The sequence below is a fragment of the Aphelocoma coerulescens genome, chromosome 1 (assembly GCF_041296385.1).
Source record: "Aphelocoma coerulescens isolate FSJ_1873_10779 chromosome 1, UR_Acoe_1.0, whole genome shotgun sequence".
NCBI lineage: Eukaryota > Metazoa > Chordata > Aves > Passeriformes > Corvidae > Aphelocoma > Aphelocoma coerulescens.
The window spans coordinates 109,847,984-109,874,981 of NC_091013.1; the positions used below are offsets into that span (position 1 = coordinate 109,847,984).

General features: G+C 37.0%; 1 long non-coding RNA gene across 8 annotated transcripts in view; it reads left to right on the top strand.

Moving 5' to 3' along the window:
- The window catches only part of LOC138114683 (uncharacterized), a 177,425-nt gene that overhangs the window by 120,057 nt on the left and 30,370 nt on the right, over positions 1-26,998 (top strand). The window contains exon 6 of one of the 8 annotated variants that reach the window (XR_011152720.1): positions 7,703-7,766. The exons of 6 other annotated variants lie outside the window; for them this stretch is intronic. This is a non-coding gene — a long non-coding RNA (uncharacterized lncRNA). Of the gene's footprint in view, positions 1-5,017; positions 5,292-7,702; positions 7,767-26,998 lie in introns of those variants that run through there. One more of the 8 variants, XR_011152724.1, reaches the window with a different exon arrangement.

Consider the following 26,998-nt stretch of genomic DNA (forward strand, 5'->3'; position numbering starts at 1 on the left):
TCATTCTTTAGATGTGATGGTGAATATAAACCGAGTTTTTGCATTGAAGTCTTTCATATTGAAACTCTTAATAAATGTGTTAGAACACTCTTACTAATGACATTTTTTGACCAGCTGTGTAACACTGGAATGTCACATAACTTTAATCACTGGATAATGAGATACCATTTTCAGTGAGATTTGAACTCTTAGAAATTGCTCCCTGTGGGGGTATAATAAAAAAGTAGCATGTGTTTTCCGAAGATTAGTGCTGAACAAATAAGAAATCTACAACAAGCAAGGAATATACAGAGTCCCAACTAATTTGTAAGTCATTGAAAAAACAAACAACTCCTCCTCAAACTGAAAAAAAAGACCCAGATACCTAAAAAAACCAACCCTGAAACTTTTTGTCACACAGGGACAGTTATATTTTAAAGTATCTGTATTTCCAAAGTAGTGATTGTACTTTTAGAGTAAGCAAATACTTCAGTTTTAATTTTTCTTCATCTTTATTCAAAAAGAAAGTTAGTCACCTGTAGTAAATTAAAGATTAGAGTTATAGTACTTAGTAAAGCTAAAATGTGTTAGTGATTTAATTATATTAATGAACTGCTGAGCATCTTCTTTCTCCTTTTTTTTTTCCTCATAAAAATAGCAAGTAAAGTAAAACCCAAGAACTTGTGTGGAAGGAACTCTGATTCACTGTCCTGGCTTAATGAAACTTTTACACTAGACAGGTTAGAAAGAAGTAACTGTTTGTTATTTTATGCTTAGCTTTACAGTTTAACAATCTGCATTCAAATTTCCACCTTAATTAGTCCAGAGTATGAATGTCAGGAGCATCATAAATATTTACCAAAAAATAATTGGCAATTTTTGATGTGGACAAAATCAGAATAGCAATGGTATGGATATAGCAATCAATTACCATTAGAAGAGTTTGCCACCTAGCTGGCCAGTGGTAGTAATCAAATAATTTTGCTTCTCTATCATATATATGAGCTCACTTAACAGAAACTCATTTAACTCATTTGTATTGTTTTATAAACTTGCATGCAGTAAATGAACTCTACAAAAATAATACTTCTGGTGGGTTAACTGGAAATTAGGGACAAATTCTCAAAATTATTATAAAATTGTATGGGATTTTGTTTTGGAACTGCCTCACTGGTGTCAATAGAAAGTCTTGAAAGTTAGTTCCTTGCAGGTGAATCTGAGGTCTCAGCACGTATCAGCTTCATTTGCTGACTTTGTCCTTTGAATCATACTTTTGGACTACTCTGCTACTTAGTCTTAAGAATAATCCCTGTGGCACATGTCTGTGTTTATTAGCATAGCAATCACACAAAAGCCAGGAAACCTGAGAAGTTTTTCTCTGAAGAGCACCAAAATAATTGTTAAAAATACTGGATAATTGGGTAACAGTTTCTCAGAATATGCACCAAGAGAGTGAAATATCTTTAATATTTCCAATGTGGCCACTTTGTGTTTCTTCTTCTGCAAGAGACCGTGAAAAGTGCTGGCACTTACTAAGGCAACCTTTGTGCAGCAATTTCCCACTCAGCCCTTCTGGCAGTTCTTTTGCCAGACTCATTTCCTGCTGCTGGAAATGGTGTTTTACAGTATTTTACAGCTGTCCCAAAGGCCCCTTGGGACTCTTGGCAGTGAGGTGACCTAAATTTCCAATATGCATAGGGCATATAGTTTGATCCACGATGAGTTCAAAAAATGTGCTTAATGCCCATGTTCATCTTCTTAAGTGATAAAAAGAGTAGGAAGGCAAAAATCATGCTAAGCCTCTCAAAAATGAACAAAATTTTAGCACATTTTGTGAGGGAAAATGTAGATGAGAGGCCTAATGAAATATGGTAAAAAGCATGCTTCACAAAAGAGATTGACAAACATTTAGAAAATACTGTACATGGACAAATGGAATTTTTTTTGCAATTTGAAGGCCTCATCATGATTTACTTTTAAAATAATATGCTGCTATATATGAAATTAAATCTCAGGAGCTGACATGTAGTAAACGTGAATCCTTAAAAAGTCCCCAGTCCTTTAAGTGGTGCTATAAAGAGTTAAATTAAATGTTTTGCTGCTGCAATATTGTCTCAAATGGCATTTATCCTGGTAACAATTGCGTAGCCTTATTAATATAGTTAATAAATTGATTTTATTGTTAAGATGCTCAATGCAACCTACAAATAACATAATGAATATTTAATCAACCATGGATCTCAATCAGCAGATCCACACATCAGTCAGTCATATCAGATCAATTTTTATAGTTTCTTTGCACACTATCAGTTAGTTGTTGAATTAAAGATATTTTGCCATTTCAAGAAATCACAGAGACTTCTGTAGGAGGAAGTTCCCAGCTCTGCTCTTTGACGCCCCTGGCTTCCACATCTGCCTGTTCTTGTTTTAGTTGCTTTCAATCTGCTTTTCCCCCTCTGAAGAGAAAGAAGCTGAGAGCTCAGTCTTACAGATTTCCAGATTTCTCTGGCACAGTGTTGCCAGTCCAGCTACACTTGTAGTATGGGGCCCGTTAGAAGCTCGACTTCAGAATTACTCCTTCTGATAGTCCAACAGTTCTGCTCATGGCGAAGCAAATGAGTTCTGACATTCCCTCCATCACTCTGCTACACATTTTTTATCTTGAAGTCCAGAACACATACATTATACTCTGGAAGAGATGAGCTTTTTCACAGAATATGTTATCTGCTTGCTGCCTGATAGCAATGTTAATGACTCTGCTGATCCTTTGAATTTTGAGAACGGCAAAGCCAGGATCCCTTCAGATCCAGGCATTAGAGCACAGGACTCCTGCTCTCTCAAGGACCCATTTTATGTCTCATGATTATACCTATTTTGAAAGGAAAAAGCCCTGTGTTTCATACCACATTCTACAATTATGTAGTAGTAAGGTAATAGAAAAAAATATCCTGCCCTGTTTATGAATAAGAGATCGTAGATAGCCAGGGTTCAATCCATTTGAATGAGACACTCTCGGCCTACCCTGAACGTAGAATAATGTCATGAAATTTTTAACAGAACAACAGAAAACAAAATTCTGTACATGACAATGGAAACATCTTTAAAATATTGAAAGGAGATGCATTCTTAAGCTGAGATGAATTCTTAAGCTCCCAGAGATTTTAGCTTACATACTCTTTGGAAAATGAATATGTAAAAAGTGAGAAAAAGAGGCTTATAGTCGAAATCACTGAATATGAAGCTTTTTCATAAAATAATACAACAGGAAGACTACTTAGGAACTTATCATTGCACCATAACTTTATGACTGAACACCACAGATAATTGTGGTGAGTACTGCTAGCCTCATCTGAGACGTGGGCAATTTTACTTTAAACTGTTACTTTGAATAAAGAAGAAAGAGAATTTGATTCACTCCCCATGGTTTATCAGAGTTTTTTTGTGAGTAGCAAACCAGAATATCACAGGGCCTTGATGGTCTCTTTGTGAATAGCCTTACAGAGTCCATGTATATCTATTGAGTTAATTTATCCTAGAAAGTCTTGAATGCTGTTGATGTTTTCCTTCTGCTTCTGTTCCTCTGAATCACTTAGAAAATTGAGTTGAAATGCACTTTTTCAGGAAATCAAATAGTTTTAAAGGTATGGTGAGGAATTGGCAGAAGGTGTTTTCTCACAATGAAAATATTGTTTGACTTCTAGTTCAGCAGAATTTTATGAGCCCAGAAACACATCTTTGAACTTTAAATGAAGTTACTTTACCATTGGATACACCACCACTTAAGTGCTGTCATCCAAAAAAGTCACAAGTCTTGAATATTAAAAGCAACCAGTGAAATTTAAAAGGATGGTATCCAAGATTTTGACAGAAGCAGTTTTGCTGACAAGTGCTCAGTAGTGCTATGCTAATAATTATGTAAATTCTATTGTATTTTTAGCTCATTTTACTGCTTAACTTTCTTTAAAGTATAGATTCAGTAGAGATACCCCTTTCTTAGACTTCATAAACTTAAGAACACATTCTGTTCTAAAAATAAAGTGCAGAAACTTCAGTTTTCTAATAAAGGCAGTTCTGTCATGATTTTTTTTTTTTTGCTTTTGTTTCTCTATCTCCTTGGAATTGAACAGGATATATTAAAAAAAAAAAAAAAGAGAGAAACTTTTGACTGAAGGCATGTCTATGCCTTTCTCTGAGAAGGTCACTGAACATAATCAAACCACTTGATTTCTGAAAGCTGATCCACTGCAAATAGATAACAAAACTATATTAGTAACAATGCTCTCTGCAAGGTGACTGAGAAACTTGGCTCTAAATGAGAGCAGAGATTTGCCCTGTAATCCTTCCAGTGTGTTCCACTGAATAAGGAGTCAAACAGGAAGACTTACAATTGGCTTTGCAATATTGAAAAGCTGTGCTCTATTTTGGGGGAAAAAAAAAAGTCTTATCTCTTGCGTGTATTCATGGACAAATCTATGACTGGAGTTTTTGGGGGGTTTTTTAAGTGAAATGGAAATGTTGGGCTCCACTTACAAGCCTTTTGAAAATGCTTTAGGGAAACAGCTATCCCTTCCTTCAAGTTGTTAATGTATTAATATAACAAGTATGTATCCAGGTAATTTTCTTTACCCGTTGACAGCTCTGATAAAGCCAATAAAAGTTATTTAAAAAAAAAAAAAAAGTGGTATTGATCCTCTTCAATGACATCCAAATTGAGGATAAAATCAATTAAAGTATTTTATATTGGTGCAAATATAAAAATTGAACCAAGTATTTTAATATTTACTGTATTTTCAATAGTATCAAACTAGCCTTAAGAATTAAAGCACAAAAATATTTGGTCATTCAAAAGTTAATTTGGCCTTTTAGAAGTTTTTATGACTCTTTAGTTAGAATGTCTTTGAGATGTAATATTTCCTCAAAATATGTTTCATAAGTGTACAATACATATGATTTTGAGATTTGGGTCTTTAATTTCTTTTGGTGTTTGTGTTGTTTTTCACCTTGAATGTGGCTTTTGTATTTTTTTTTCTCTTTCCAGAGCAAAATTAGTGCAAAATAAGCAGAATAGACACTGGAGTCCATATAAGGAAGTGACACTATTTTTCAAGTTATTTCAACACAATGATAGGGTAAAAATTTTCACAAATCTTTTTTTCCTGTAGTTGTAAGCAATATTTTGAGGTGTATTTCTGAGTGTTTTCTTCAGGAATAGTGTAGAATTCTACTTTTCCTGCAAATATGAGGCTGCAATTCGTCTGACCTTCTTTCTGTTTTCCATCTGCATACATTAAATGAATGGCTCTCCGTTTTGCAGCTGAGGGAAGCACAACTTTGGATGAAAAATGTTGCCATTAAAAAAGAGGGAACAAATTGCATAAATTATAAATGACCTGTAGAAACTGAAATGTGCTACCACATTACCCTGATTATACATGCATGGGGTTTTTGTCATTAATCCAACAAAATAGCATGGCAACCTATGGAACTCATGCAGATACAGATCTTTTGGTAAAGAAACTGAGCTCCAAATGGATTTAAATTTACAACATTGCATTCTGCTTTACAAGGAGGAAAAAGAAAAGGCTGACTCAATTCCTATGTTTACACTGTTAATTTTACACATCTGCACAGTTGTGTTCTGCTGTTACTTTTTAAAATTTTGCCCTTTATTGAAATAAAAAAAAAAAATTGATGCTTCTGTTGATCTCTGAGCTAGCACTATTGCACTAGATTATAAGGATTGCCATAGGAAAAGAAATCTGCTTATTGCAGCCTCGCTGTGTCAGAGAATTTGGCTAATCTGAAGTTTAGGAGTTTTGCAATGCTTGCTGGAATGCTGAGGCATTTCACAATTTCAGATTCTGAATATTCATGCAACAATAAATCTTATGAATAAATTAACCCATAACTATTATTTAGAGTGTTTCATTTTCAAGTATTGTTAGGATTATTCTAATGACATAGAGAATACTAGGTCACGCCTCAGACTCATCTGCCACATTGTCCTGCTTCTGGTATTGTACAATAAAAGCAGGTATTAAATTATTTTTCCAGAATTTTCTTACAATCTCTCTCAATCTACAGCTGAGGAAGGTAAATACTTGTATTCTTCTTCCAAGAACATCTTCAGCCACTATTTAAAATTGTGTGAAATGCAACAATACTGGTTAGCTAGCCAGGGTACATCTGAATGCTCCAGTGGGTGAAGAACTCCACCTCTGGCTTTCAACCTTTTTTTTTTTTTTTTTTTTTTTTGGAGTTTCATGTAATGCCCCTGATCCTTGTGTTGTTGAAGGATGGGCTCTGCAGTTACTGTCCTCCTCCATGCCATTCGTGACTTAAGTTGACTGCTATCAACTCTCTATCTCATAATCTATTTTCCAGGCTTAAGATTCCCAGGGATATTTGTTGTTCTTCACACTGTAGTTGGTTGCCTTTTCTCTGTATGTTCTGTACATGCATCCCCTTAAGATGCAGAGAAACCAAAGGTTCCCTGCACCCAGGCTGTGGCTGTGTACTGACTCGTGCAGGCTGCCACAGAGGAAGCTCCTCTCTTGTCTTCTGTGCTTTGCTTGCAAATCCCAACACCAGAAATTGCTTTCTTTCATCAAAGGCTGATCGAATAAATGCCCAAACTCAGGCTCCTCCATGCTGAATATATTTCTCAGATGCTGGACTAAACTGGGGCATTCATCTGCAGTGATTATCCTCTGCTACGTTAATGCTGACTTATCTGGAATGGTGGGAACTTTCTTTTATGTTTCATAGATAGCCCTTGACTGTACTGACACTAAATATAATTAAGTAGCCATAACTAACTTTGTAAATCTCCCTTTTGCTCCATTTTCCAGGTAATTTTTGACAATTTTTGACAGCAGTTCAGTGGGCTTTTATGTACAGTTCAGGGAATGTTAATGAATGGTATTTTCAAAGAAAAGGCTTTTTTTTGTCTTTTCACATTATATTTTAACAGATGAAGCATCTCACATTCTGTAAGTGATAGGCACTTAGTTTTTTTATTTCTCAAAAATAAATTACTCCCTCATGATGCTTTTAACCAGTAGCAATCGTGACACACTTCTGACATATTTCATTTGGCAATGTCTCTCTGAAAACTTGAAAATTGGACTAAAAAAAAAAAAAAGTCTTTCGTTTTTAAAATAGTATTACCAGGACTATCAAACTAGGGTATTTTTCACACCACCCCCAAGCTCTTTATGTCAGACCAGGATTCAAGAGTGACCTGAGATGACGTTTGTTCACTCATGTTCTTGAAGCGTTGAGTGTCTCACTGTACTGAAGGGTGCTATTAGCTACTGCTGCTGGAGCTACCAGTCTAATAGATTGCTGGACCTTCCCCAGTTTTTGGGATTTCTCAGCTGTTTTCAAGCTTCAGGGGAAACATTTCTATTTCTTATTAACAGAGCAGTAGCAGTGCAGCTCAAGCGTAACTGGAAGATAGCAGGATTTTTCATACTAGTCAGGTGGGCAAAATTATTGTGTTAATACTCCTGAAAAAGGCTTATGGTTTAAAGTCTTTGGCTTCTGTTACAGCTGCACCTGCTTGTGTTTACACTACAACTTCAGTAGAACCAGTGCTACATCTTACTCTGACATGTCAGTAAATTGGCAGAAGTGACCTCAGGGTAGGGGATGTAATGCTAACCTCAGGTTTTTAATATGCCTACTTAACAAGAATACTTATTTGCTTTTTTTTTTCCAGTCCCTTCTCACATTAGAAGAAAATTCAGGTATCTTGGAAAGGGAAGAGGCAAATCACAGAGCATGAAATTTGAGTTACTAATGAAAACTGAAGGATGTGAAATGTAATCCTGTGTTCATGAACAGTTTTAATGTGGTCATAAAAAAGTGAAATCAGCTTTATCTAAGTGAACACACTTAATTTTTACTTTTTTATATATGTACAAGTGAGTTGTAATCTTCCCCCCACCCATTCCTGCATGTGAGAAAGAACCTTTGGGGAAAAGAAAAACAAAACCACCAAAACTTGTGGCTAGTAAATAGTACCTGCTTTTAATTAATGGTATTAATCTTGGATGCAAAGAGTCCACATATCTCTTGGGAAATATAAAGGGAGAGCTAAAATACTACGTTCATCACATAAAAGAAATCCTGAAATAAGTTCTGTCATTTTAAACGTAATACTATGTCCTTTTTCTTAAACTTGATTAAAGATCAGCATTTATAGAATAACATAACATTTAAACTTCAAACACTTTCAAAGATAATTGTGCATTTTAATGGTTTTTCTTAATTAAAGGAATGGTTAGTTGTGCCTGTTTTCAGTAAATTAATTAAACTTTTAGTCATTAAGCAAAAAGTTAATTCATTATTGAAGGATATAGGAAATTTATAAATTCTGGCATTTGAGATGGCTCTGACACTCTGTCACTGATATTCTGGAATGACATGTTTGAAACTGTTCTCGATAGTATAAGATGTTATGCAGAGGGCTTGGTGACTAACTAGGGGTGCTTAAAACATTTTGGTTTGAGTCGTCATCTCTGACATGAGAAACTTATCACTGCTTTTAGAAAAATGAATTATTTTCCACTTGATATGTCAGTGGACAACTTTTTAAAAAGTAAAAGTTAATGAAAATCATGTTCTTGGGTTCTCATCACTGATTTGGCATGCTAAGATCCTTTTACAATCAGGAAGAAAACATCAGAGCATTAGTGCTATAGAAAGGCCAGGCTTTTGAACTACACAAATGAGTAACTTGATTTTATTTCCTTGCTGGACTTTGCCTCAGATCCTGTTTGGACATGTAACGGCTCTGTTTCTCTTAGTAGAATTCTGTATAAAATAGCTTTGTCCAAACTTCCAAAAATGGAGTGTAGGGTGAGTCTCAGAGCAATTCTCTGCCCAGTGTCCTTCTCTTTTCAGAGACAGGGGCAAGTGAATCTCACATACTTTGCATATTAATAAAAACTAGAGCAGATCTGAATCAATGTTCTTGTTGCACCAAAATTCTTCTGGTGTAGTAAAAAACCCCTAGATTAGAGTGGTTTTGGTTTTGTTTCTTTTTGATGATGGACAATTTGTTGTAGAAAACTGATGCAAATCTACTTGCTGCAGAGAATTAACATTCCTTTTTTATTTCCTGGAAATATAAATTCTCTACACTTTCTTGTGTTTTCCTGACACAATGAGAAAAGGTATTTTGTCCCTAGCTGCAGGAAAGCCGAGTGTGACAGTACAAACCCTGCCCCGATATCAGTGTTGTAATACCTGCAAAGACTCATGTGAAAGAACACATAAGCATGTGTGAATGTGCACATGCACGGTTATCTTTGGTAATGTAATTTTTGGTAATGTATCTTTGGTAATGTAATCTTTGGTAATGCTATCAATCATGGTCATGTAACGCTTCATGTTGGCTTTGGATATGAAAGTTGTTATTAAAATCTCATAATCCAATTTATTGCTGTATTTTCCTAAAAGTGGCTGTATTGGTTGAAATATCACTTTTAAGAAGTGAAGGTTAGGTTTGAAACAAAAAATGAGACTTCTGTAGCCATTGATTTCTGTATTTTCTGCATTTAAGAGAAATACTTCGGGATGCATATTAAAAAGGAAGAGCTATCACACGGAGCAGCTTTCCAAACAGACCATATTCTAAATTTCCTGATAATCTTTTTTTCTGTGGCAGAAAATCCTCATAAGGTTGGATGTTTACACGATCAGCTACAATTTTAACTCTTGCATTTTTGTTAACATCGTGATTCTACAAGATGGGGCTGCTTTCTGTTCAATGTCAGATAGCTATGTGAGTTTAAGATAATGATTAAATATCTCATAGAAAAAAGAAATGATTGCCTGAATACCCATCTTGTAAAACTTAATGGTTTTTCCTTTTACAATATTACATTATTGGCTGTAGTAGATTAGGACAACTTTGATGGAAGAATCGCACATAATTAAATTTTCATGTGTGATTCAAAGTGAAAAAAGATTAGAAGGGTATTTAAGAGGTGCTGGAACTGTCACACTGTATCAGTAAAGCCTGCAAGGTGGAGCACAAAGGTACTGATTTAGTGCAACACGTCACATTATTATAGCAATAACCACAAAGAATATTTCATGGATGGCTGGGTACCTATGCATGTGAATACTTGTAAAGATATTGTAGAATCCCTATTTTATCTTAGAATGGATAGGGGAAATGGATCCAGAAGATGCATTCAAAAGTCGTAATTTAATAATCTGTTTGTTCTAATAGCATACTAAGGAGCCTTTGCTTTACCTTTCTTTTTCCAGGCTTATTGATACCTATGTGGCAGGGACATTTATGAAATATCAGTATAATTGGGGAAACTTTACATTTGGGGGAGTTCTTACCTATTTGTTAATTCAGAGATCAGGAGCAGGAGTCTGTGCAACTCTGTAAGTGCAGGGTCACCCTGTTATTTCCAGACTAGAGCTGCCTGACTGTGGTTCAACTCATAAGAGCAAAGGTAGGCCCATACAGTGAACGCTGTTTTTCAAGTACGTGTATTTGTATTTCTCTTGCAGAGATAAGCTGATATTTATAGATGGAACATTGGTATGAACCTATTGAAAATTGCTTGGTTTTATTTTTTGGAAAAAAGTATTGTAATCCAGCTAAAAAAAAAAAAAAATCCTTGAAAATAGTTACCAACTGTTTTCTTTCAGTGAAAGATTGCATTGGATCCAAGTGATAGGAGGGAAGATAATTTAAATATATTTTGGAATTAATTTGGAATTAAACATATTTTGGAATAACCTGCAGCCAAGAGGCACTAGTGAGATTTGGCTGCCCCTCTTGTGTTTGAGATCACAGAAAAACACCTTCGAACAGCTGTGAAGCAGTAAATGAAATACTGACCATGTTACTGTGTCATTTAATTTGTAATGATGCTGAATACTTTTGAAACAGTGGACAAGACACATGGCAAAATCCAATTGTGTCACTCCTTGTAATCTTAGGAAATAAGACAAATCACAACATAATGAGAATATAAAAGGTTAATGTAGTTTTTGAAAACTAATGAACAAGAACATATTGTGCTATAAGACTCTTGTCTTACATCCTGGCAGGGTTTGTGGTTTTTTTCCCTGTAGCTGGAACCAATATGTATGTCCAGGATTGAACAATTTATGAGACTTTTATTATATTTTGCTTTCATAGGATGAGTTAAACTTCATTTCAGAAACACATATCAAGTTATTAAAAAAAAAAAAAAATCCAAGCCAACTTCCCAGCTGGTTTGGACCCAGGTGTTTCTCCAATATGTAAAATATGTGGGCTCAAGGTCATGCTTTGGAATTTTATTTCCTTGGTCCCAAATTCAAAGAGTAATCTTGTACCACTCAGCTCCAACCAAAACCAGCAGGTATTTTACTGTGGGACTTTAAGGGAGTGGAAACTGGACTTTGAAAAGCATCTGAGTCAAAGAAGCATAAACAAGAGAGGGAGTCACTCATCCATGTACCCAGCTCTCCTTAAAGGAAGGCTTTGCATTTTGCATGAAACAAAGTATTTGCTTGTGTTTCACTCTTGAAATGCAGAGGAAACAATTCTGCTAGAATAGCCAGTGCACCCTTTGTTTTTTTTCTTTTTTTTTTCCCTGTTTTTAGAATTTATGCTAGAAAAACAGCAAAAGGGAATTCTAAATCCAGTAACTCTAGTACCAGGAGTAGAAGTAAAATATGAAAAAGTAAGAAACATTGATGTTAAAGTTGTAGGTTGGGATTTATGGGTTTTTTTGTAGTGCATTTCTTGCCTGTGCTCTAGAAATAAACAAAGACTTGTTATGATTCTGACCCTGAAGTAACTCCCAAAAAGAGAAAAGCAGAGGAGCTTTTTAATTTTAATAAAAACTTGCAGGTCCATTTAAATTATTTGGAAGTGCTTTTGGTGTAGGGTTTCCTACTAACAAATACCACTAGATGTTGATGTTCCTGTAGGTCTGGGTTCAGTTACATTATCCCAGCTTCCTCCTCCTCTCTCTTTACCCCAAATAGTGGAGAGGTCATTATTTTATGTGACTCCTGTATGTGAGGTCACCTCCACAAACACACACAGTCATTCTTGTCACCACAGGAACCTTAGACTCATAGAATTTTCTCTTTTCCTGTTGCCTGTTACCTGGAGCAGGTACTGACCCCCACCTCACTACAATGTCATCTTGGGGACCCCATGGGCATCCTTTTCTTTCTCCTTTCTAGGAGTGGGTATCCTCTCTGATCTACTCCAAACATCTTCATTGTGTCTTGCTTGTCATATGTAGAAAAATTCAGCAATAGAAAGCTACTATTTCTCTTTTACTGGTTCTTAATCCAGCACTTTAGTTTAAAAGGTCATACTTTATATCATTTAGGTTGCCTTTGTTATTTTAAAATATAGCCTGTGCATTTTTTTCAATAATTAGGACAAAAGTGCCCACGTATATATTTGCAGTCATATCTGTAATAAATTGCAAAAGTAAGCAAAGCTTGGAAGCAAACTAGAAGTTGAACCAAATCTGATTCCAGATTTACTTTCTTGAACCTAAACAAACAAAATGTTTTACCAGTTTAAAACCTAGAAAAGGAGTGTTCATCTCCATTCTTCTGTTTCATCTCTTTTCCTTTGAGATGAATGTCTTCAATTCCTGGTTTTTTTCCCATGAAAAGAAAAGCTTTTACAGATGTTCTTATTTTTTTTCTTTTTTTATGGGGCAGGTACTTTTTGCTCACTAATCTCCCCCTCTGGTTGTCAAGTAGAGGACAGTGTCTGGAGCCCAAACTTATTTGTTCTCTTTTGTAGTACAGAGAGCATCTTTGGTGAGTTTTTATGGACCTGTGGCCCCAGTGAAAGCAGGAAGCACAGCTTTCTGTCACAGAACAATGCCTTGTAGGGCAGTTGTGGCTTTTCTTCCCTCTCCTACCAGTATTGTTTACTTAAAAACTTTGTTTGAATGTTTGTCATAAATGTAGGTCTTTTCTTTGCTCTACTGCTCATCAAGAAGTGTGCAGGATGGATGTCCTCTCTCCATTACAGTTGTTGGGAACTTTCAATAGTAACAGCAAAAACTAACAACTCAGTGCTAAAACCTACTGCAACTGAATGTAGCATTGCACTTTCCCACTAACTTTTCAATGATTTTACATCCTTTGATGTATTAAGTTATGGTGGACCCAGCATGGCTATTGGTTCTGATGACTGTAGGTATTGATGTCATGTTATTCCAACTTTAGATTTGGTTTAACAGTTCTTGTGGTGGCTTGTTGTGGATTTTTTTAAATAGCGAGACAGTTTCTTAATTTACTGCAATTTGAGACTTTAACACAAGAATAGGGTGACACTGATGCAGCAGCAGTTTCTCTTATTCCTTTGCAATATGTCCCCACAATTGCATTTCCACAGGAGAAAAATGTGAGGCATTTTTACTGCTTTTCGAAATGTCTGGGTACTATGGCAACTTGTCTATGAATTCGGACAATCCCCCAATATCCCTTACATTGTAGGCATATTTCTGGATCACTTTGGAGTATTTTTGTGATATGACAAGAAATCTATAACCTCATTCATTCACATTTATCATGAAATTATATTTAGCTCAGTCCTGTTTGGATCATAAAGAGTATGCCTGTGTTGAGCAGCTCCATTGTTGTTGCTTTAAATCCAAAATAAATCAAAGATTCATATTCTTTATCCATTCTGGAGCACTTCAGGTCACTTCTGACATGGATTCATTCAGTCCATATTGTTTCTATTACTGTTGTTGCTGTATTGGCTCTCAGGCTGGTTTTTGGGTCCCTGCAGGCACAAAAAATATTCTCCAGACCCATAGCTCTAATCCATGTGAGGGAAGGGGCATCACACCTGTGAGGAGAGCATGTGGCTGGCAGCAGCCAGCCAGTAGAGAGGTCTGTAGTCCCTGAGTAGAGAAAAAAAAGGGCAATTTTCCAAGACCACAGCTAGTATGCTTGGAGGAGGAAAGCAGCAGAGCGATAACAAGGCAGTGGGTCAGGAGCAGCAGGTTGGAAGCTGGCTAGAGAGGGGTGATTGATTGGGAGCAAGCTGCCACAGGGTGATGGCACACACCTCGGTGCTGGTGCTGCTGCACCAGTAGCTGTGATGAGGAGCACGAGTAAAGCAGTGATGTGTGGGCAGCCCTGACACCTGTCAGGGCAGGGCTGGGATCTGCTGGGGGAACGGGAGCTCTGCCTTGGCTGGGACCGAGGGGGAGCCAAGTGACACAGCTTTCTCAAGACGGGTGAGTGGGATTCCAAGGACATGGCAAGGGCAGGGACTACAGAGTGCTGCCAGCATCAGCTGGGCTCCCTCCTAAATTTGCGTGGCACAGTGCATTAGCAGGCAGCTGAGGAGCAGCAGCAGACGTTACTTCTAATCCCCTGCAACCCGGGCCAGCTTCTCTAATTCAAACAGCTGAAGTTTTGGCTTTCAGAAATTGAGTGCTGATCTTTTTCCCAAAAAAATTAATTTTGAAATTGAGGATGCAATACGTATGCTGCTGACCTGAACATATGTTACAACCTGATAGTAACAGAATCATCACTCAGCATCGCTTCACAAATACGTGTGCTGCTTAATCTTTTTTTGCCAAATCATGGCTCCTTTAGGACCGCCTTATCACTCTGAGGCATTGCCTCTTCCTCTGTTGCCATTAACTATCCTTAACGATTATATTCTCAGAAAAACAGCTATAGATTCATGCAGTTGAGATGTTGAAGCTGGATGTAGAGGAAATTTGAATGGCCACAAAAATTGCCACTTTTCCAGAGTAAAGTTTAAGTAATTTTGACACACTCCTCTCTGAGAGTCCTTCATGCAATGACATTCCATTAGGGCAGTAAAAGAATAAAATATCAATCATAATTGTTTCTCCTATGGATTGGAGTGAAAGAAATAGGGAGATTATTAATATAATTTCCACTGCAAATGCTCATCAGACACCGGGATATCAGTCACTCACATAAGAGTGCAAGAAAGGTATAATTCAAGTAATTTCAGCTACAGGAGTGGAGAATCATCTCATTCTGGCTTTGGGACTTTTTCTATGATATGTTAGTGATGTTTATAAAAGCTATATGATAGCTGAACTTATAAATTGGTTTCTGATGTAAAGGCTTTAAATTTTTAAATAACATTTCTCCAGGACAAATAATAGTCAGCAAAATCCGCACAGACAGATACACAGGTGCAACACTTCATTAGCAGGACAGGAAAATTCCCTTTGTGTTGTGGGGATACGCCACCAGCCAGAAGCACAAGACCTTTAAAGCTGCTGCCTCAACATATCTTTTGGGAAGATGGCTAAAACGTAACCCGAAGCTCAGCTCATTGATTTGGACCCTCTCCCTCGTGCAAGAGCACCAAATGGTCTTGCACAAAACTGCCTGGCAGCAGGGTTTAAGTCATGTAGGTCTAATGGAATCTGTCCTGGTTGTTTTTTTTCGGCAGAGCTTCACTGCAAATATATTGGGGAACTAATATAACTTGTCACGGAGTCTAAGCTGCAGTCACGGCAGTGATGGCAGCATGTTTTAGAGGTATCCAAAATAAATTTCAAATTAGCTAGCTCAGGTAGAAATACTAATCTGTGGCAAGACAGTGCTCAGAACAGAAAAGTGTTCCTAGTTCTTGGGCAGAAGAAAATGTATTTTTCTAATACCATGACTCTTATCTCACTGAATATGGATTTACACCTAAAAAGATGGGACTGAGTTGTTTGTTCCCCATGAACTTGCATGCAGCTTTGTACTCTGGCCAAGTATTTTCCTGGTTGATTCATAATTTATATTGTGGGACACCATTCCAAGTTAAATTAAGTTGTATTATTGAGGCTTCAATTTAAAAATATGTTAATTTACAAGTGTAAATTTTTATGAGGGAAAAAATCCTGGATTTTAGCTGATCTGTTAGTGACTTAAATCTCTCAAACCACTAAGCCGTGCATAATCTTAAGAGCAGTAGCTCTGCATTCAATTTGCTACTTCACAAGTCAGCATCTTCTCTGAGTGTTTGAGGAGGAATTATTTTAATGTCAGCTGACATGGAATTGCTGCGTGTGTAATCCCCAATCAGTAAAACTCACACATTTGCACACACATGCCCAGCACACGTTCAGTAGCACAGAGCACAATTGCTGTGAAGTTCACAAGATTTTTCAGCAGTATTCTAACAGGTTGTCATCATCTTTGGATCATCCTATTCTCACAATATCTATTAGATTGCCTAGTGCTCACCTTGTGATGCTCTATTAGTCAAAACATCTCTTTGCCCATATATTCAAATGAACTGTAGAGGTTATTAACTTGCCCTTGGCAAAAAGATTTAGCTTTCTAGGGCAAATGCTTTTATAAATTCTGCGTGTGACAGTTTTATTACATACTGTAAATAGAATACCCTGCCAGATTTTTATGACAGCCATCACTAAGTCATTCAGACCTTATTACTTTTCAACCCTTCACATACCTTGAATATCTTTTAATTTTTTTTTTAATTTTTTTTTTTTTTTTTTTTTTTTTTTTAGTTTTTTAAAATCTTTAACAGGCCTTGCTTTGGTCAAGGCACTTTTTTTAGTCCCATAGCAAATTTTATTTACTAACATAACTGTTCAAAACATTTTGCATTAAGCCAAATATTTTATCTTGCAGAAAATCAAGGCTGTATTTTAATTTGGCTCAGACACAAATTAATTTGCACATTCTGCTTTTATAGTAATAGACTCATTTAAACTTGTACAGTCTCTGCTAGCAGTTAATATAATAGTTTCTGTTCTCAGCTGCATACCTATCCTGGGTCTCACTATTTCTAACTGAATGACTATTCTGCTGTTATTGACTTGATTTTACATTTTGTATCTCAAAACAACGTATGTGTTGTGAAAAGGAAAAGCACATAATCCATGCTGGTGTTAAGACCTACTCAGACATAACTAGTTACTGCATGTTTTGTCAACTCATTTCTCTGATCTGAAGGATGCTGTCAGAGAAGGAAAAAGAGTTGTTGAAGAGATTTTGTTTAGACATGTAGTTTATTAGCAATGGAAATCTCACATGTGATAGGCTTGGTGAGACAGGAGATAAAAACAGCAGTTCCTACTTCAGTTTTGCTTCCCACTGAGAAGACAAAACACAACAGAAGGAGGAGTGAGACTGGCTGTGGTAAAGAGAAGTAAAAGTGAAGAGTAATGATTGTCAAAACGATGTAAGGAACACAGAAGACTAGGTTCCTAAAATTAATAATCCTTTTGGAATGTTGCCTTCAATAGTAATTTAAAAGGCAGCAAATCTCAGTTGCTGGAGAGCTGCCAGCGAGGGGGCTGAGCTGCCTGGGGAAGGACATTTCCCTGCTGGGAGAGGCAGCTGAGCCTCCCCCTCCAGCTGTGGGCCTTGGGACAAGCCTCTTCTCTTGTACCTTGGCAAACCAAGCCTCAGCTCTCCCTGGGGATGTCATATGAGGACAAACTGAAGGTGGGGCTCATACAGGCACTAGTTAGTCAAAAATGAAAACATTGATGGAGCTTGCACTTCCTGAAGTTGTTAGGAAGGTGGTGTGGTGGGCTGTGAAAGAGGGAAGGATCCAAGACCATTCTGGTTTGCTGCTGCTGCCTGATAGGGTGTCTTCATGCAACCTGCAGTTCTGATGAATCAGAAAAAAAATTCCTTTTAATAGAGAACCCTGAATTGACTATAACGAGCCCTTATTTGAAAATTCACTGTATGTTTTTCCTTTTTCTTAATGTTTCTGCAAGTGTATGAACTCAGATTCTTATAAAGGAAAGAATCAGGTGATTTTCAGCTTTAAAGTTGTATATTTTGCTGTCTAGGCAACTTACAGTAGTTAGGTCACATTATGATAATTAGCCTATTTATAAGTTAGCTAACGGAGTTCTTTGTTTTAAGCACTATAAATTCTAAAATTAGTGAATAAAGATAGAAGCCCGTTTTCAGATCCATTTAGATGAAAGGTGCTATATAATTTTAAAGCCATTATAAATGATTGAAAGATGTTTTCACAACTGCTGCTAGATTGCATGGGAATGTGGAATAGCATTTCAAAAGATTTCAAAATTAATGTGGCTGTGGGTGTGCTCTGGAGAACTGCTGAACCTTCACTACAGCTTCCTTTTTGCCTGCTGCTGACTATGGCAGTGTTTCAGTAATCAGGTACTCATTTTCATGCTAACTTCCTTCACTTTCAGTCCTGAGTCTCCCAGCCCCTCTAAAAAGGTATTGCATTATATATATATATATATATATATTTCTATGTATATATCTACACACACACATTTCCACCCCCCTATTTAATAATGATAGATGCTAAATCATCTGTATGGTTAGGAGTGGGGTCCAGGTGTATCTTAGTCTCCACCAAGTGCAAGGTCTCCAAAATAAAAGTATTTTAAAAACTGTTATTGAAAACAAAATCAGACTTCTACATTATGGCCCATTAGGATATACTAGTTATATTGTCATGGTAAAGATTGTGTTTTCCATTGCATTAAAAGCAGTGATCCCTTATTTATGTATGAACAGCACGTTCTTCCGATAATGATGATATTTGATTTTGAAAAAACTGCTAAGGATGCACTTGCTGCTGAATCTCTTAATTATATTGACCTAACATTTACTTTTAAATAAGCACTTTAAGAGATTTTTCCATCTGTCAGACTTCTTTTTTTTAGTTGTTTTTGAAATGTTTTGCTAGTGGAGAGAGATGCAGTTCTTTAATGTCTCCTCACAATTAAAGCTAATGGAAATATCACATTTGTGCTTAATGTAAAGTAGTAGCTTTAAATAATTAACTGTCTTTGGACATTTTTTAGATGATAGATATGGATCTCTTCTGCCTAAAAAATCGTTTCAAAGTTGCTATAAAAGGAAAATAAGAAACTTTTGAGAGATATTCTAAGACTAGGGAACACATTTCAGCAAGAATTCTCCCTATAATAACCCAGGAGTCTCATTTGTCAAATAAATCTTATTTTTTTAGAAAGGACTCTTGACAACACTAGTTAGTGGTGAACTCAGATTTTCAAAAACTGTCTTTCAGTTAATCCTCCAGTTCTTGTTGGCTTTTCTTTGCAGTGTGTCTTTCTTTCTCTTGGGTCTCTCTGCATCATTCCTGTGCTAAGCGAAGAATGGGAGAATGAGATCAAAGAATAAGAACCAAGAAACTAAATTGATTATGCAATCTGCACTTTGAAAAGTGGTTAACTGAAAGATTTCTATTTTTTTTTAAAGTTTTATTTCATTAACTCTTCTGCTGAGTGAATTTTTATTTCCTTTACATTTCTGGCATTGTGATACCTAGGGGTAAATTGTTACATCGTTTAATGTAATAGGATATGACGTGATGGAACTTGATACAGTGCCTGAAAATAGCAAGATACAATGCACTGCAGAACGCATTTGAAAATTCTGAGCACTGCAGGTAGAAAATAGCCAATTTGAAATCTGGCACGTGCATATATTCGTTTTTACTCTCTAATTATGCCATAAACAAGCCTAATTCACTATAGCACTTTGAAGCAGATGGCAATTATTCTTTTCAGACTAAAACATTACCTTAGGCAGCAAGAACTTTGCTTCTTCATACATCAACATGTTATTGTGTTAATGTGCTTATTATTGTACCATTTTGATTGACATTGCTAATTATGACTGTTCTTGAACTTAATGTGGTTTTTCTGGCTGACAGTGACCATTTAATAAATGGGAACAACTTTTCAGTACAAGTGCTATAAGTGTTTAAAAGGGAACTGCTTTTATTTTTTCAAAGAATCCAAACATAACCTCTCTGGAACAAAGTCTTACCTCATCATACATTTAATGACACTCTAGGAGGGTGTGGTTATCCTCAAATAATCACACTGGTGGGAAATTAAAGGCAGTCTGTTCATAAATTGCAAGCAAGAAAATTGAAAAGTTCATAAATAACAAGTCAAGGGACAAGGTTAGAACCCTTTTTTTTGGAATCTGTTCATTGAAATCTAAAAAAACCTGTTGTAGTTTAATTTTAAAGTTGTATGTCTGAAAGTTGGGCTAATTCATGCGTGACTGCATCTTTTTATTCCGCTGAATAAAACTATTCAACATTAAAAAGAAAAAAGAGAGCAGTTGATAATCCAACCCACCTGGAAACAAAACTAGAGTGTGTCTGTGTAGAATCAGTGTAGACAAGTCATATTTTTGCTAGAGAATGATTCAGCTGTGTGAACTGACTTTTTTGCTGCTATTCATAAAGCTGAATTTGTGCCTAGCCCATTGTTGAGAAATTTGCCATTGCTGTTTGTATTAATTATTTGACTATGGCAGATTAAATTATGGCATTTGACCTTTGTGAGGGCAGGAAGGGTCCTCTGGAGTTACGTTGTGCTCTCTGAAATCAGAGAGATACTGCCCTAATTAAATGCACAGGAAGTATCTTTCCAATCTCATTTAGCATTATTATTTCAGTGTCCCCCTTAACCCACAGCATAATTAATTAGCACTAGGAGCCATATGCTTGCATTGTGTGTTCAGTCCTCTGAACAATGCCTTTGCTTCTGTAGGGCTTAGCAGTGTTCTGTGCTATCCAGGGGTCTGGAGGCAGACACGGAGGGGACACTGCTGGAGGGGTGCATCTTTCTGCCAGGGAGAAATTAGTTTGGGGGAAGCAGTAACAATGAGAAATGCAGCTAGAGCTCTTTGTGGGTAAGAAATGTCAGCAGATTCTGCCCCTCTGCTCCAGTTTGGTGAGACTGCACCTGAAATGCTATGTGTCCAACTTTGGAGTCCTCAGCACAGGAAGGACACGGAGATGTTGGAGTGAGTCCAGAGGAGGCCACCAACATGATCAGAGGGATAGAGCAGCTCTTTTGTGAGGAAAGGCTGAGAGAATTGGGATTGCTCAGCCTGGAACCGAGGCGGCTTCAGGGTGACCTAATTTCAGCCTTCCAGTACCTGAAAGGAGACCACAGGAAAGATGGAGAGAGACTATTTACAAGGGCCTGGAGTGACAGGACAAAGGGGAATGGCTTCAGACTGAGAGTAGGTTTAGATTAGATATAAGGAAGAAATTCTTTACTGTCAGGGTAGTGAGGCCCTGGCACAGGTTTCCCAGAGAAGCTGTGGCTGCCCCATCCCTGGAAGTGTTTAAGGACAAGCTGGGTGGGGCTCTGAGCAACCTGGTCTAGAGGAAGGTGTCCCTGTCCATGGCAGGGGGTTGGAACAAGATGATCTTGAAGGTCCTTTCCAACCCAGGCCATTCTATGATTCTATGATTAGCAGGGTATAGGAAGAAGAAATGGAAAAAAAATAGCTGTAGTCTTTTATGGATGGGCAAGACAGAGTGGTGTTGATCTTGCATTGGAAAGGCAAAGCTGAGCAAGAAGCTCTTTGTCAGAAATCATCACTGTGAGATTAGTGGGAGTTTGAGGACAGAAGGAAATGGTATGAGTATAGAGAAGATGAAAAATATGCTGTTCAGTTAAAAAGTAGTACAGGAGCTGCAGCCCCATGATCACAAAGACACTGAGAAGTTCAGGCTGCTGGAGATCTGAGTAGTGCCCCAGCAGGGTCCTCCTCTCAGCATTGATTACAAAAGGAGGTTTGGGCTACCAGGGTCCTAATTTAGACCTCTCATGCAAATTTTGAAACCTGCCAGGGGTTTGGGGTGGAGTCTTGCTATTTCTGGTTTTGTTCCAGAATTTGTGCAATACAGCACCAGTCTGGGTTACTAAACTGTGATTACTTTTTCAAGTATAAATAATAATAATGGTTCCTGCTGTCATTTAAAATATATTGCAAGCAATCTAAGGGCTTCAGTTTCTCATTGATAGGAAAATGTGCACTATAAAGTAATACTGTGCACAGAAATAGAAAAGAAAATGTATTAAAAAAAATTCATCTATGTTTAAAATAAATTGTACCATACCTCAGCAAATTTTTGATAACTGTGGAAGGAAGATATCTGCGACACTTGTGGGATATTTAGCTTTCCTTTATTATGAATTTTCAGTTTAATACTGGCTATTAGTGCTAAATAAATGCACTGCCATTAGGTCTCGGGTGTGTTAATTATTAGCTGCATTTATTGCTACTGGTCTTTTCAGATCTGACTGTGAGGACCTCCTGGGACAGATGGTGTGGTGATATCAGCTACTGATACCTAACTTAAGAGTAATTAAGGATGTCCAGGTCTCACCTGATGAAAACCTTCTCTTTGCTCTGACTTGCTTAAATTCCCTGCTTCTGTTTGTGCTTGGGATTCTTGGCCATGAGCGAGTGCTTAGATCAGCAGCCAGACCTTGCCCTCAGCACCTCCTCCAGCAGCCCCTGTGCTGTCACAGTTGGTTGTTCTCTGCTGTTGCTGCCCCTGAGCACAGCCCTGGTGGAGTCAAGCGGGAGCACATCTGAGCCTGGTCTGGCTCATTGCCCTCAGTGCTGCTGGGCTGGAAGGGAAGGAAGCAGTGGAGAGGGACAGCTGTTGCCTTCAGGGTGTCACAGCATCCCCCTGAACCTTCGGAGATCCCAAACCCACTTTCTTCTCTTACCTTATAACACACAGGTTTAGCATCAAGGTCTGGCATTCTTGTGGGCATTTAAGGAATATTCACTTAAGTATTCATTTTCAGACCATAGTGAAGTCAAATATCCAGTGTGTCACTATACCTAAGTGCATTCTGTTGCATTTTAGAATATTTCAAATGCTTTTACTCTACAAGATTTTAATTCCTTCTCTTAGAAAAGGAAAGAAAGGAAAATAAAATAAAGGTAAAAGGCCTAGGCAAAGATATGTAGAATTACACTGTGTGTGCAATTTTGCTACTATTTATAAAAAAAATTAAATTTTATCTTTGATATATGAAGATTTTTAGTACCACAAAAATTCTGTGATATCCCCCCCAAAAGTATTTCTATATGTATGTTTTTAAATGTATATATACAGGGTTCTATAATGAATGCATGGTGTAGTAGTTGTTCTGTTAGAGTATAGTGGCACATGATAACCTATTATCTGATATATCATATATATATATATATATATATATATATATATATATGTCTGTTCCAAACTACATTTTATGATATTTTAGTTGTGGACTATTCTTTAAAGGTCTCTAGGAAGATGAAAGAGTCCAAACACTGTGTTGTGATTTCCACCTTTGGTTTTCTAGGGGCCCGTCAGCAGTCATGTTCTCTTCTACCCTGCTGTTTTGGAAAAGGTGATGGAAAACACAGATTTATTAGGGAGGGGAGACATAGGGAAACCCACAGGTGCACTGTGATATATATCACTGGTGACTTGTGATGGGATTACTCTGCCATGCTCATAATTTCCCTCTGACTGTAAAGTGCCACCATATCTACTTTAAGACAATTAAATGGAATTGTTTACATGCTCATCGGGTTGCCAAAGTTAAGATCATGGATGAAATACAAGCGTAGTACCCAAAATATGGCTTTCCACAGAGCCCCATCCAACCTGGCCTTGAACACTTCCAGGGGTGGGGCATCCACAGTTTCTCTGGGCAGCCTGTGCCAGGGCCTCATCATCCTCACAGGGAAGAAATTTTTCCTATCAATTTTTTATGGTAAACCTGGCTCCTTCTGTATTATTTTGTAAATTTTTTGAATTTGCACCAAAGCAAACCCTAAAATGGAAGCATCTATTAACTACCACGAAAATCAGTATTTTTATGTTATTTTCTTGGAAACAGTTGAACCTGCACCAGTTAGATTCTTTCTCATGTGGCTGGTATTTCAAACAAGAGCATCTACTCACAATTAACCACGAGTGCTGTGAGGGAGGATTCTAAAAGTCCCTTCTTGCCTTAAAATCTATTCATTGGAATAATCAGCACATAGGCCCTTATAAGCCTTTAGGATTGCTGCAGCAATTTGCATACTTAAAAAATGCTGATAATACGTACTGTAGTGTGAAGATACCAAAGACTTAGATTAACCGTTTTAAAAGGTTTTGCATTGTTTGAACACTGCAAGCTGCTCTAAGTATTCCTGAAATTAGGGCACTCTGCTGTGTAGGATAAGGTGGCAACATCATTATATCTCAGGCTCTGGGCTGAACTAAAGCACGTATCCTAAAACAGGTCACCTCCAACAGTGAATATAAACTACCTCTTAAATTGTTCATTATAGAGCTGACAGTCTGATTTGCTTTTATCATGCACTTGTTAATCTGTGTCCTTAAATGAAAGCCGTGGATGGCTTGGGGTAAAATGCTTTGTAGCTAATGGTGGGGATTGATTTCCAAAAGTCCTCCTCTAAATCATGGGTTCAGCTACAAACTGCCCAAGTCTTTAGCTCAGTTTGCACCTCAGCTGCTTGTTTGTAAACTGCCCATTCTTCTTGCACATGTTGTGAGAACGACACCTTAAGGGAATAAAAGCTGTGCAGGTACTTCAATGATAAAAGCTATGTAAGTCTGTAAATAGATTAACATATGGAGGAAAATGACATCTGCTCTGACAGGGATAGGAGTTAAGAGCCAAAATCTGACAAGGTTTTTGTGCTTATTAAAGTATTTCTGCCATTACCTTACTGCAAGCCTACAGGAAACATCTGCTTACAGTTTGCATTTTTACTCAGCTTACATAATTTTCTGTTTTCTGAAGTGGCCACATGGTAGTGTGGTTTTATTTACATATATGTTTGCATCTGGAAGTCTTATAGGTACAGCCTAAGAGTTTTTCAGTATTATCTCAGACTGGTATGCATTCTGCTCTGCAATAATGGGGGGGTTTCTTGTTTTTGGTGGGTTTCCCCCCCTGCAATGGAAAGTGGTATCATTATTTTGAATATTCAGCCATGTTATTTTACAGTGCTGTCCATACTCCGACGTGCAATAATAATCTCTTGTAAAGAATTATTGCTAATGTTGACAAATTAGCAGAGTGCCATATTGTAACCATAAATTCTGCTTGATGGGGATATTGATTCCAAGGTTTCTGCTTATTTTACTTGTGCTTACTTCAGAAAAAAGAAGCCTAGAGCTTTGCCTAGGATTGTCCAACTGTTGCCTCATATTTGAAGAGAGAAATGCTCTTTGTCACAGAAAACAGGAGTTTTAAGGGGTTTTAATGCTTCATGAGGAGCACTGGAACATAGACTGAAATCTCCTCTGCAGCATGAGACCATCTACAGTGGTCTGACAGCTCAAGTAGGTACTTCATGGGTCCCACCCGTGGTTATGTCAGGAACTGTGCCAAGCCATGGCTCTGACAAGTGGTGCAAAGGAACCTGTTTGTGTCCTCAGTGTAAGACCTCAATTAGATTCTGGACTTCAGATTCACCGAGGATGCATCGATGAGAAAGTTTAACAGGATGCTAAAAGCATTGCATCAAGAAACTCAGTGGAGTTGTGATCTACTGATGAGTAGTCCATGGACCAGATGAAGTCCAGCTATCTGTTGCAGTTCATTTTTTGAACTGTATTAATCATAAACTTAATTTAGGCTTCTAATTTAACAGTCTGATTTGCTCTAGATTATTAGGGTTTGAAGGCCAAGTCAGATGCCATTTGAAAGCAGTTTCCCTTGATTTCCAATTGATTTCTAAGCTGACCTGCAACCTAGCTGACATATAATGTTAATGAACCACACATGGCTTGCATATAGAAAAGTGCAAATATAGAGGTTTTCACAATTTTGCTAGAATAAGGTTCTTATCTTTAATTCTTTTTGACATTTAACTTTGACGAATCTTGCATGAGTATACCTTTGGGGGAAATTACATTTCTTAGTTTATAAATATTTCTAATCATGTAACATCTCTCATTTGAGAAACTGATAAAATATCAGAGGAATAAGTAGGCAACTGCACCAATGCAATACTGAGAAATGTTACCTGTATTGTCTTAGTCCTGTGCCAACTGTTTGAGGTACATGGCACTGGGTGTCTGTCATTTGATGTCATTATGGTGAAGAAAGGTTTTTTAGTGAAGAAACACACTGTGAGATTAAAAACATTTAAGTACTTGGTCTAGTTTATAGAAATGCATTTATAGGAATGCATTTAATAAATAGTTGCTTTAAAAAAGATAAAAATGAATGTCCCTCATGGATTGCACAGGATCAATTATGAAATCAAAGAATTAGTCAATGAGCTATAAAAGGAACAGAGACTATTGAGGAGTATCTGTTAGAATTCAGACTTACTGCATGCAATCACAATGTATATGCAAATTCTCCAAGTACATAAGGAATTATGGCAAATCTAGTAATTGTTTCCTATCATTCTTAAACTCTATTTTTGTGCTTTTTAAAATTACTTAAAGTTGCAGAAGATGTATTTAAAAAACCCCACCCTCTGCCAGCTGCACAAAGAGGTCAGAAATAGTATATAATTATTGCTGAGCTAATTGCTGGGTGCTAGCATACATATAGACATACAGTATTCAACTCAGACATTATCACAATAGTGGACAATTAGGGCAAATTCAGTGACAGATAAAATGCAAATAGAATTTTTAAACCTAGTACTCCACTGGATTTTTAATTTTTTAATAATCTTAGAATAATTGTCACTTCTATCTTTAGCCTTACAGATGCAATCTAAGAAGGTGGCTAAATCAGAATAACAATTTCAAATTTATTTTGGAAGACTATGCTTAAACTCAAAACTACTTACTGTAAAACTAGTTTTTAGACACAGACAATGTGTTTTCTTCTAATGTTTATATTTCTTTGTGAAATACGGAGGTGAGGATTAGAAAGAAGCTGTTCTTTGGAGAATGTTCTGCTGTTTAATTCCCAACTTCAAACTATCTTATTGAATTACCAATTTTGGTAAAATATGTACTCCTTTGAAATATGTCTTTTTATATTTTGTAGAAACAGATTAATTTCAGAATTATTTATTTTTATGTTGAACTATCTTAAGCTGTAGGAGGGATAGACGAGAAGATAACATAATTAGAAGAAATCTATGGCAACAGTCTGTGCACTTCATGAAGCTTTAAGGATATGATGTCCCTTCTCAAACTTTAAAAATGTACTGTAGAAACACAGCAATG